This window comes from Nematostella vectensis, chromosome 2, assembly GCF_932526225.1.
Source record: "Nematostella vectensis chromosome 2, jaNemVect1.1, whole genome shotgun sequence".
Taxonomy (NCBI): Eukaryota; Metazoa; Cnidaria; class Anthozoa; order Actiniaria; family Edwardsiidae; genus Nematostella; species Nematostella vectensis.
This window is the reverse complement of record NC_064035.1, coordinates 19,680,494-19,690,664: the sequence shown is the minus strand read 5'-3', so window position 1 is coordinate 19,690,664 and position 10,171 is coordinate 19,680,494. Positions and strand designations below refer to the sequence as shown.

At 39.6% G+C, this 10,171-nt stretch overlaps 1 long non-coding RNA gene across 1 annotated transcript; it reads left to right on the top strand.

Moving 5' to 3' along the window:
• Positions 1-5,403: 5,403 nt before the first annotated feature.
• LOC116611987 lies at positions 5,404-6,911 on the top strand. Its single transcript, XR_004293737.2, has 3 exons — positions 5,404-6,247; positions 6,508-6,623; positions 6,727-6,911. It is a non-coding gene; the product is annotated as an uncharacterized LOC116611987 (long non-coding RNA).
• Positions 6,912-10,171: the final 3,260 nt, after the last annotated feature.

Genomic DNA, 10,171 nt, shown 5'->3' with positions numbered 1-10,171 from the left:
TTGGAGACCTTCCAAGTTCATCCGGTCAAACAAGTACACCTTATGGGGGGTTCTGGTTGCACGCCGTGGGTTAGTGTTGATATAGAAATGTACTAGATCGTGGTCGCTCATGCCAGGATGAACAGAGAAGGAACTGACGAGCAAACAAAGTCCAGTGTCTTCAGTGAGGCAGGGCGAGTTGGATCGGAAACATACTGTGTGAGGGCGTGGTCATCAATAAAGTCAAGTAACTTATTCATCAATGAGGCAGTGGCCGGGTTGGTAATAACAGGAGGGCTGACCTTCCAGTTTATATCCCCACAGTTAAAGTCGCCTGCAATCACGACGTTGGGATGGGACTTTTTCTGCTTGTCAAACACCCTCAGTAGAGCCTGGGAAAGAAGATCGATGCGGGAAGCGGGCTGGAGAGGAGGTTTGTAAAAGGAGCATAAATGCACAAATTTCCGCCGAGATATCTCAATGGAGACCCAAAGCGACTCGTCCTCAGGATCAGTTGATATATTATCCAGTGGGTGTGAGACAATTGGAGATCTTACAGCGATAAAAGTACCTCCACCACCGCAGTCCTGGCGTTCTTTCCGATAGATAGTAAAGCCTTGGGGAAACGCAGAAGCTGATGGGACATCTCTATTCAGTTTCGATTCACATCCAAAAATAATGTCCGGGTTATGATGAGACACAAGGCTAGCAAAGAGCGCAGATCTCTCAGCACTCAATATGCTGTTACAATTGATGGACATACAACGCAGCTTGTGCTTTGGTGACGGTGTAAGCACAGGAGATGAAGAAGCGATCGGAGATGGAGTGGGATCGAGTCCAGGGCTGGCTGTAGAGGTGCTTTCAATCAAACTGAAAGAGTTGGAACTGGAGATGTCCAGAGAACGACTGAACAGCGACGAGGAAAAGTTGGGCAAGCCACAGTTACAGCAGATCCAGGTCGTATGAGAGTTATTAAGTCCCTGATAAATATGCATTGGCATCCGAAGACACTTGATATGATACCAAGTATCACAATCATCGCAGCAGATAGCGAGTTGGTTTGACTTAGTGGGCTTACTGCAACATCCACAGGGGAATTTCACAGGTCCAGGATTGAGAATGGATCCGTTGGAACTAATCACTAGCAGGATCGAGAGCCAGCAGGACGATGAGGTCAGCGGTGCCGGGAATGGACGAAATACTGAACCAGTATGTTGCTTGGATGTAAAAAAGCACGCAATTGAAGCAGAAGATGGTAGTTGAATTGACGTAGGCTTCAACTTCAGAGTAGTAAAAGTAAAATGTTGATGGTAAAAGCCTCTTAATAGCAACGAGATGGATAATACTAGCAAGGCGAATTTCATTGTTCCACACAAACAAGATGGCGGCCGTCACAATGGCTACGATCGAGTCGAGGTTTCCGCCAAACTCGAAGGCAAATCACGACGGGAACAGACCAAAAACCAGTCCAGAAGACAGACCAGAAGTTTAGTAAGCTGTCTGAAGTAATTTGATATTAGTAATTGAGTAACCAGGTAGTTTGCTAGTAGTGGGAAGGTAGGTCGGGTTGAGTATTTGCATTACAATAATGCATTACAACTTCAAAACGTCGCATAAATTTTCACATGAACCATAAAAAAATACTATGGCTTAATTTCTTTATTATTTATCTAAGAGCCTTTTGAAGAAGTGGCGAGCTTATCTACGCAGCCAAGACCTTATATTTCGCAATTTCGTGAAGATAACTCAACGAAGGTCAACACGAGGCGAACACGTCAAAAAGCAATAGATATAAGGGGATTTATTCACTATTGAAGATAACACAGGTACAATCGAAGCTGACCTTACTATTTCTTGTTATCTATAGACTTGAGGTTTCGAAGCTGAGGGAAATCACACCAATAATATAAGTGTGAGAAGCCTTCAAAGATCCCCATGAGTTTATATGCTTCGGGCCGCCATTTTGTTTCTTTGCATTGAATTTTTCTCTAGTGCGCATGCGTGACATTTTTTTTTATCCTGTCGCTAGAGGACGTATTTTAAGAACCTCGTCATACTGCCCCTTTAAGATCGTTGTGTAGAAAACCTTTCTGGTGACAAAACAACAGCGTTTCCGCTATCGTCTTCAGGGCAGCAAGCCACATACCCACTTCTGTAAAAAGGCCTTTCTTCACTGCGCTTGACAGTGTAACGCTTTTTTATCTCCTGCCGTGGAGCTGTCACGAGTAGATAAGGTCTGTCTTTCAAGGCGACGTCAATGAGAAGAGGAAGAGATGGGTGGTGATGGGCTTCTCGAAGCTCTTGTAGCACGGTTGCTTCATGCACTGCCTCTTCTTTCTGCAATGCCCGGCGAAATTTCTTGACAACAACAAGCATATTGCCCCGATATTGTTTTATCTTGCAAGTTCCGTAGCTGCCCTCCCCAATTTCTTTATTCTGATCTTTGATCGCCGTTAACTCTATGCGTGAAACTTCGGGTAAGCTTCGATGTTTTTCTGGCTTGCTTTAGCTCTAGTTTGCGCATTGGTGTTGTATATGAACGCCACAGATTTCAAGTAATTTTTTGCCTCTCGTTTGTGGCATTTGAAGCTTCTTCGGTTTCTTCAGTGCCACATTCTGCTTTCGTTGTGGCGTTTGTGGGTCAGCGCGGTAGAGGGGTGCGGGTTCTTGTGTCTCCCGTTTTGTCTCTGACTCCTCTAGCCTCGGGATTTACATCGGGTTTTTTTTCTTATCTGTATCAATTTTATTCCTTCATTCTTCGCTTTCTTTTTCGCTTGCTTTCTTCTTTTACTAGCAGATTGTTTCGCAGCAAGTCGCGTGTCCTCCATGGCTAAGACTATGCTTTGTGCTAAGGCGCATCATGTTCTGTGCTAAAGCGCATCATCTATTTGCTACTGAAGCGCAAATTTTTGTTTCACACGCCAAATATTTTATTCAAAATAGCAGAGGCAGTTCTTCTCAAACCACCCGATAAATTCCAAAACCCGGAGAGGGGCTTCATCACTTTAAATAATATGACATTCAGTGGTCACCGTGCGCCTAAAAAGATAGTTAACAATTTTGCTTTGAGAATGTGAGTACTTAACTTAGTAATCAAATTATTTGAGCATAACAAGTTTTGTTTTGACATTCTTCGTTTTATCTATATTCTTGATTGTGTTGAATAAAATACAATACAACAAAAACTGGAATTCGTCTTTAATAAGACTTCTTCAGGGCAGATTGATTGTGTTGAGATATCTCATAAAGGCTAACCAATATCGTGTTGCATTTGTCAAATACTGCTAAAAAAGACCGTTCTTGTCTTTATATCCTGTGCTCTCAGTCCTAAGAAGATACATATCCTTAGAAGATACAGCAGCTTTTTCAACTTACAAGATAAATTTTCCTTACCGAGGATAAAAAAAACCCTATTTTCAATATGTATTGTTGTTATTGTCTGCATCTTGCATCTCATGTGTTTATTTTTTTTTAAATAGTTGTGGAAAATTAGTTAGATTATAAATGGCTTGATAAAAAGATTGTTTTAAAAAGAAATAATAAATAATTGTTTTCGCTCTTTTATGAACCAGGAACTACCTGAGGGCCAAGATGCATGCTAAAGACTGGAAGACATGAGAATTGAAAATCATGTCTTGAAGAGAATAGTAGGATGTTCTTATTCACGAGTCATTTGATACCCCCACACCCATGGTCCCAGGGAAGGGTGGGGGATTAAACTTTAATAAAAGCCTGTTTCCAAGTTAAGTGTCAAAAACAGTCAATACCACCACCCCTATTGACATATTCTAGTTAAAAAGTGGTCTAAAACCCCACATTAACCCCTGACTTCTGCGGGACCATAAGGGAGGGAGCGCAAATGACTAGTTCATTACTATGTGATTCAGCAGTACACACTCATAGGTTTTTTTAGAACAAGATACTTATATAATATAAAACTAAAAACAAACTTTTGCTTTTTAAATAATAAATCTGTAAAGAAAACAGTTTTCTATCAACCTAAAGATAATGGGAAAGAGGATATTTTAGAAAAGTACTGAATATAATTATCACATTATTGTTATTATATTTTCTTTTCAAACATTTAAGGAAGAGTCATATTTCTTCCTTTTTCTTCTCCCTGTTGACTATTTTTATGCAATTGATGCTCTTTGCTATTTCCCCTCTACACCAAAAATAAATTAATGAACAGATTTGATTTTTAAATTAGAAATTTTCATTTATTACTTTCACTTATATTTTCTTTTTAGGATTTTCTTTCCAAGTCTCTTGCCCATTACATTTATTTTAGATGTTTAGATTTATTTCATTGGAATAGTTAGATCCAGGGTTTCTCAAAACACCAAAATAAAATGCATTACTGGATGTATATTTGTAGATATTAATTCCTATGGGGATGGAAAATCACCACTTAAAATGGTACATTAAATCTTCAGCATTGCATCTTATCTAAAATTGTGTCTGACACTTTGAAATTCTGTTTCATCCATTGTTCTTCGCAAGAACAAAGCTTGTCAGAATGTAGCTTTACAAATGTAGATTAATGGAACTTTTATTGAGGGGAAGGGTTTTTTAGGGCAAGATACTTAAACTTTATAACACTAGCAACAACCTTGTTCTTTTTCAATAATAGAATTCTGTTCACATAGCTTGGGTAGCAAAGACATGGCCTCTTTAGAGGCCTGTGGTGGTGAAAGGGTTAAGATAATGGGAAAGGGGAAATGTCAAGAAATGCTCAATCAAATTATTTTCATTACTGTTATATTTTTTTCACCAAACCTTTCAAGTTGAGTCAACTCACTTTATATCTCCTCTCCCGTCGATTATTTTTTAGTTAATTGATATTCTTTGATTCCTCTCTACCCCAAACATAGATCAATGAAAGGGTTTGGTTTGAAATTAGAAGTTAGCATTTTCAATCTGTTTTTTTCTTCATTGCATTCATTTGGGAGTAGGCCACCAACAACAAGGCCACTATATGGTAAAGTGGGGTGCACCAATATGTAATGCATGAAAGGAGATATATTTTTGGATTTTAATTTCCAGACATTTTTCTGAATATTCGGTCCAATGAAGGAGAGAATCGCCACTAAATCAATACATAAAAATCACAGTATGGCATCTAAACAGTCTAAATATATTATTTTGAATCTTTGGAATGCTGTTACATCCATGACATTTTCTGCACAAGGGCAAAGCTTGTGGGAGTATTGTTTTGATTAAAAAAAAGATATTCATAATGGAACTTCTATGATGGGACATAAGAATTTACCATTAGACTCTTGACAACTTTGACAGCCATATCCACACCAGGAATTGTGTTTGTTAACTTTGATGTACTGCATAATTTAAATTTAATAAGGCCTGGATCCATTTGGTTGGTACAATAAATAAATCTCAGTAGAGAGCAGGATCCTAGATCCCCCAATAATACCTTTGATCAGTCAACACAAAAGGTGTTTATGCTGGCTCCGCTTTTAGGCAGTGCCTAAATCTATATATTATCAAAGGCGCTGGACGTCATAGAGGTTGCTTAATACTACGGTCATTATTAGTAGTAGCTATCAATTTTTTAGACAGACCAGGCGCCAAATATTCGAGAAATTTATCTGTGAGAGCACGAAGAATGCTTGGGATTGTTTGCGGCACTTCCCGCGAGTTGTTGATTTTGTGAGCTTATCAAATAATGGCATGTGTGTTCAAGCAGCGGTTTGTCTATTTAGACGAAAAAGCCTGTAGTAAATTGGTGATGTGAATATGCTAGTTGTAAGTTAGTGATGTGTGGATCTGTAGTCTTATCGTAAATCTCCTGAGCCGTGAATTATCTTTGCGTTTCAAATCATTTAGCGAACCGTGGTTCGTCGTTACTAAAATTATTACCCTTGCATATAACACCAATGTAGTTTTGTTTTACACAAAAGCTGTTTATAATTTCATTTGGGCATTTGATTGTGCCACCACGCGAGTCATTGGAAAATTGACCAGTGCGGTCTTCAGCCAGTTCAGGAGGAACGCGTAACGCAATCATTTCTATTGTCTCACCGAGGTCACGCATCAGTCGTGCTGGAAAACTACCGCAGACCGGAAAAGCTGTATTTTTTCGCGCCCGTGCTATACATCCGTGAGCTGATTGTTGCGTAAGCTAGAGGAAGATTAGAGGAGTAGATCGACTTGAAATACGGCCAGATTTACCAAATAAATATCTCTTTATCGAAGTTCGACGATAGCGCACCGAGTGTCTCATCCGCCATATTGGAAGAGGAATGTGGTAGGTACACATATTGGACATTGATTTTAGCTTGCTTATGTTTTTTTTTCAGTGATGAGATTATTTTTCCCCGGTTGTGTGGTGAATAATCTATGCCCTCGCCAAAGTTGGTGAGGTACATCTCTAGTAAAAAGTGCACATCTCTGAGAAGCAACGTCTCTGTTATTCATCTACGCGATAGAGTTATCAGAGCAGTTGGAGATGAAGCCTGTGTTTCGCCTTACCTATCGTGTGTGTAATTTCAAATACAGTCTTTATAGTCTATTTATAGTTCTAAAAGTGTTAAGAGGGTTAAAATGTGCCAAGAATTGCCAAAGACAGAGCATTGGAATGGTCGACGATGATCGGTCGATGATACAAAGGAAACATTAAAATTGTAAGTTTTATTTATTTGAGCATTGATACATCTTATATGCCTCTACTATAATATAAGGGTCTTGTGAATTCCAACTATGTGACTTTCATTGTTTGACTTGCAGCTTCAAGACAACACAAAGAACAAGAAAGCAAAATTTACTCTTTAGTGTGTTGATTTTGTAGAGTAGACAATAAAAACACAAATTGGTTTTGGTTGAGCGCTTGTATGGGTTTTAGATAGCGAAATATCCAATAAAATGTTAAACCAAGCAAATTTATCGTGAAGGCTCTAATTCCATCCATGTAATAAAACAGAATATCGCAGAGTACTACCATCGCGGTTGAAATCAGGACACAAGTTGACTTTGCGAAGTAAACAACCTAAACAAAAGTCTCCTCGCAGTTGCTGTTCCATCCGCTATACAATATACTAACCAAAAAACAAATAATGTTCAAAGTTACTCCATGTAGTTACCTTTTTACTGGTAACTTATATAAGTCCCATATCATGACAAATCTTTGCACGACTCCAACTTCTTCCTAGTATACTTTATCCGATCGTCTCGGAATGGCGTATAGGTTCTTCAAATCGCTTTACTAATAAACAATGTCAACAAGTTTGCTCGTTGCCTTACATAGTTATGCGATAAACAGAATCGAGTTGAATGGACAAAACGCTCTCTAATCCGCAATCTTGAAATCTGGTGTGAATATGGTTGAGAGCGATAGAGACCGGGCCTCAATGTTTTTATCGATGACGTCAGGCTATTGTATTCACGTTCCTCCTGATTTGGCTGAAGACCGCACTGTTGACAGCCGACGTATTTTGACAGTGGCCTGAAAAGGGGCGGCAGGCGTCGCAAAACTGTGTCGCGTCTAGTATTTTTCAGGCGTACTTTTATTTTTCCTCTCCGACTTTTGAAAAATAAAATCGCCTGATACTCAGGCTACTAAAAGTAATGACCACAGAGTTCCTAATCCTGCTTGATGGATGGATGGATTCAGGTTTCAGAAATTCTCCAGTGACCTAAAAAAATTTAATTCTTTTGAAAGGCTATCATTTTAATAGATCTGCACAACTTTTAATAGATTAATTAACTGATTGTTTCTTTGTTATTAACTATGAAATGCTTGACTTATGCCTTTTCTTAGCACAGTTTGCATTTGCAAGTGGATAAACAGAGGGCACTCTGGTGTCCAGCTTTAATAGGGATCATTGGGACTATTCCTAGTGATACTTGGTCCCTTCCTGGAATGGAAAAAAAAATACTATTTAAAAAAAATCTAGTACAAAGATGGTGCTATTCAAAAAGAATTACTGGAATAAATGATTAAGATTTTTAATTAATGATCAGAAATTATAAACTCCAAAAGTGGCTATGATAACAACTATAATTATGTAAGGGAAAGATATGTACCTGCTAAGTTCTGCCATCCAACTTCAAATTAAATTCTGTGTTTGTCAAGATGTTGGCATGGAGACGGAATTCTCTGTGGCCCATACCAGAATCATCTCAAGTGAAGCTCCATATAAGCGCCTGCACCCGCAAACGGGTATAACACAGTTTGTATTTAACTGTTCTCCGCCCTTTTACGGCGAGCTTCCCTTTGTTTTAAATAGGTTTCATATCTTCTTTTGTCGTATGACGTGCAGATGTTATTTGTGATCGCCCTCCATTCCTTTCTATTATGTACATGATAGTTCCACGCTTCAAGGACGCATCCAATTTTGAGGTCTTTTTTCAAAATGTCCTTGAATCTTAGTTTAGGACGACCAACTGGGCGAGACCCGTGTTCTAGCTCCGAAAATAACAGCTGCTTAGGCACTCTGTCATCGTCCATTCGGCAGAGGTGACCAAACCAGCGGAGACGATTTCTAGCTAATTTTGTTTCAATATCATCTACGTTTGCACGACGGAGGACGTCTTCATTGCTTATATAGTCGTCCCACTTGATCTTGAGGATTAGGCGTAAATGGCGTTGTTGCAGAGTACGAAGTTCTCTAACTTCATGCTGATATACAGTCCATGTCTCACTACCGTACAATAAGAGAGGCATTAGACATTGATTATAAACAGCGATCTTGGTTGGTACAGTGAGATCACGAGAGTCGAAAACTCTCTTTCGAAGGCGACTATAAGCACATGATACAGCTTGTATACGAGATGTGAGCTCCGCTCTCATTGAGCAGTCACTTGACAGGATACTACCAAGGTATTTAAAGTGAGTAACATTGACCAGCTTAATGCCATCAACATAAAAGTCGGCAGTATTACCAATACACATAGTCTCCGTCTTTTTAGTGTTAATGCGCATCCCCATTCTCTTAGCAAGTTCATTGTACGATGTAAGTAAAGACTGCAGACCCTCTGGGGTATCGCTAAATAAGGCGATATCGTCAGCGTACTGTGCCTCCCTGATGAATTCCGTGAGGACTTTTGTTTTTGCTTTGAGCCTGCGAAGATCGAAGAGATTACCATCAAATCGGAATCTTATCTTGATGCTGCAGGTGTGTTCAATTTTATTAAAGGCCAACCAGAGCAGGACAGCAGCATAGATGCCGAATAGAGTTGGTGCTAACTTACATCCTTGCTTGACACCACAGTTGTATTCAAATGCTCGAGTTAGCTCTCCGTCTACGATTAGCCTAGCATGAACATCAGAATATAGCTTCTTTATTATACTTATGAACTTTGGTGGGCATCCTAGTTTGCCAAGGATCGAAAAGAGAAGTTCACGATTGACAGTGTCGAAGGCTTTCACAAAGTCTACAAAGACTATATACATGTTGTTACGTTGCTCTCTGGTCTTTTCCATAAGCTGACGAAGAGTGAATATGCCATCAATAGTGCCCCTACCAGCTCGGTACCCTGACTGGGACTGGGGATATATAAATTCCGCAAGCAGCTGTAGTCTTTGCAAGATGATATCTGCGAATATTTTCCCCACGACGCTTAGTAGTGATATCCCCCTGTAGTTTCCACATTCGCTTCTGTCGCCCTTCTTAAATAAAATGGTGATAATTGCATCTTTCCACACTTGAGGAATGATTTCAGACGCCCAGATGATATTAAAGAGGATGAGAAGAAAAGCTCTCAGGCAGCGACCACCATAAACAATGACTTCTGGAAGGACACCATCAAAACCAGGGCTCTTACCAAGTTTGGTGTTTGAAATGGCTTTTTCCAGCTCCTGGTCTGTAACAGGATCATCCATAGACAGCATGATTGGTAATTGGTCAAGTTCGTCCACGATTTTTAAGTCAACATCACTCGGGAGATTTAGCAAATCACTAAAGTGCTCCACCCATCTACCTTTGACTTCTATGGGATCGGCCAAAAGAGTGCCTTCTTTAGAGCGAACAGGATGAGAATTTCTTGATCTTGGGCCATAGACTGCATTCAAGGTGGCATAGAACTCTCTTGGATTTTTTGTTTGAGAAAAATGCTCAGCTTCTTCAGCTTTCTTTTGAAACCATGCATCCTTGATTTGTCTGATACGTGTTCTTAACGAGTGCCTGTCTAGGCTTTTGTCTTGAAGTAAGTTTCGAATTTCCTCATCTTGGTC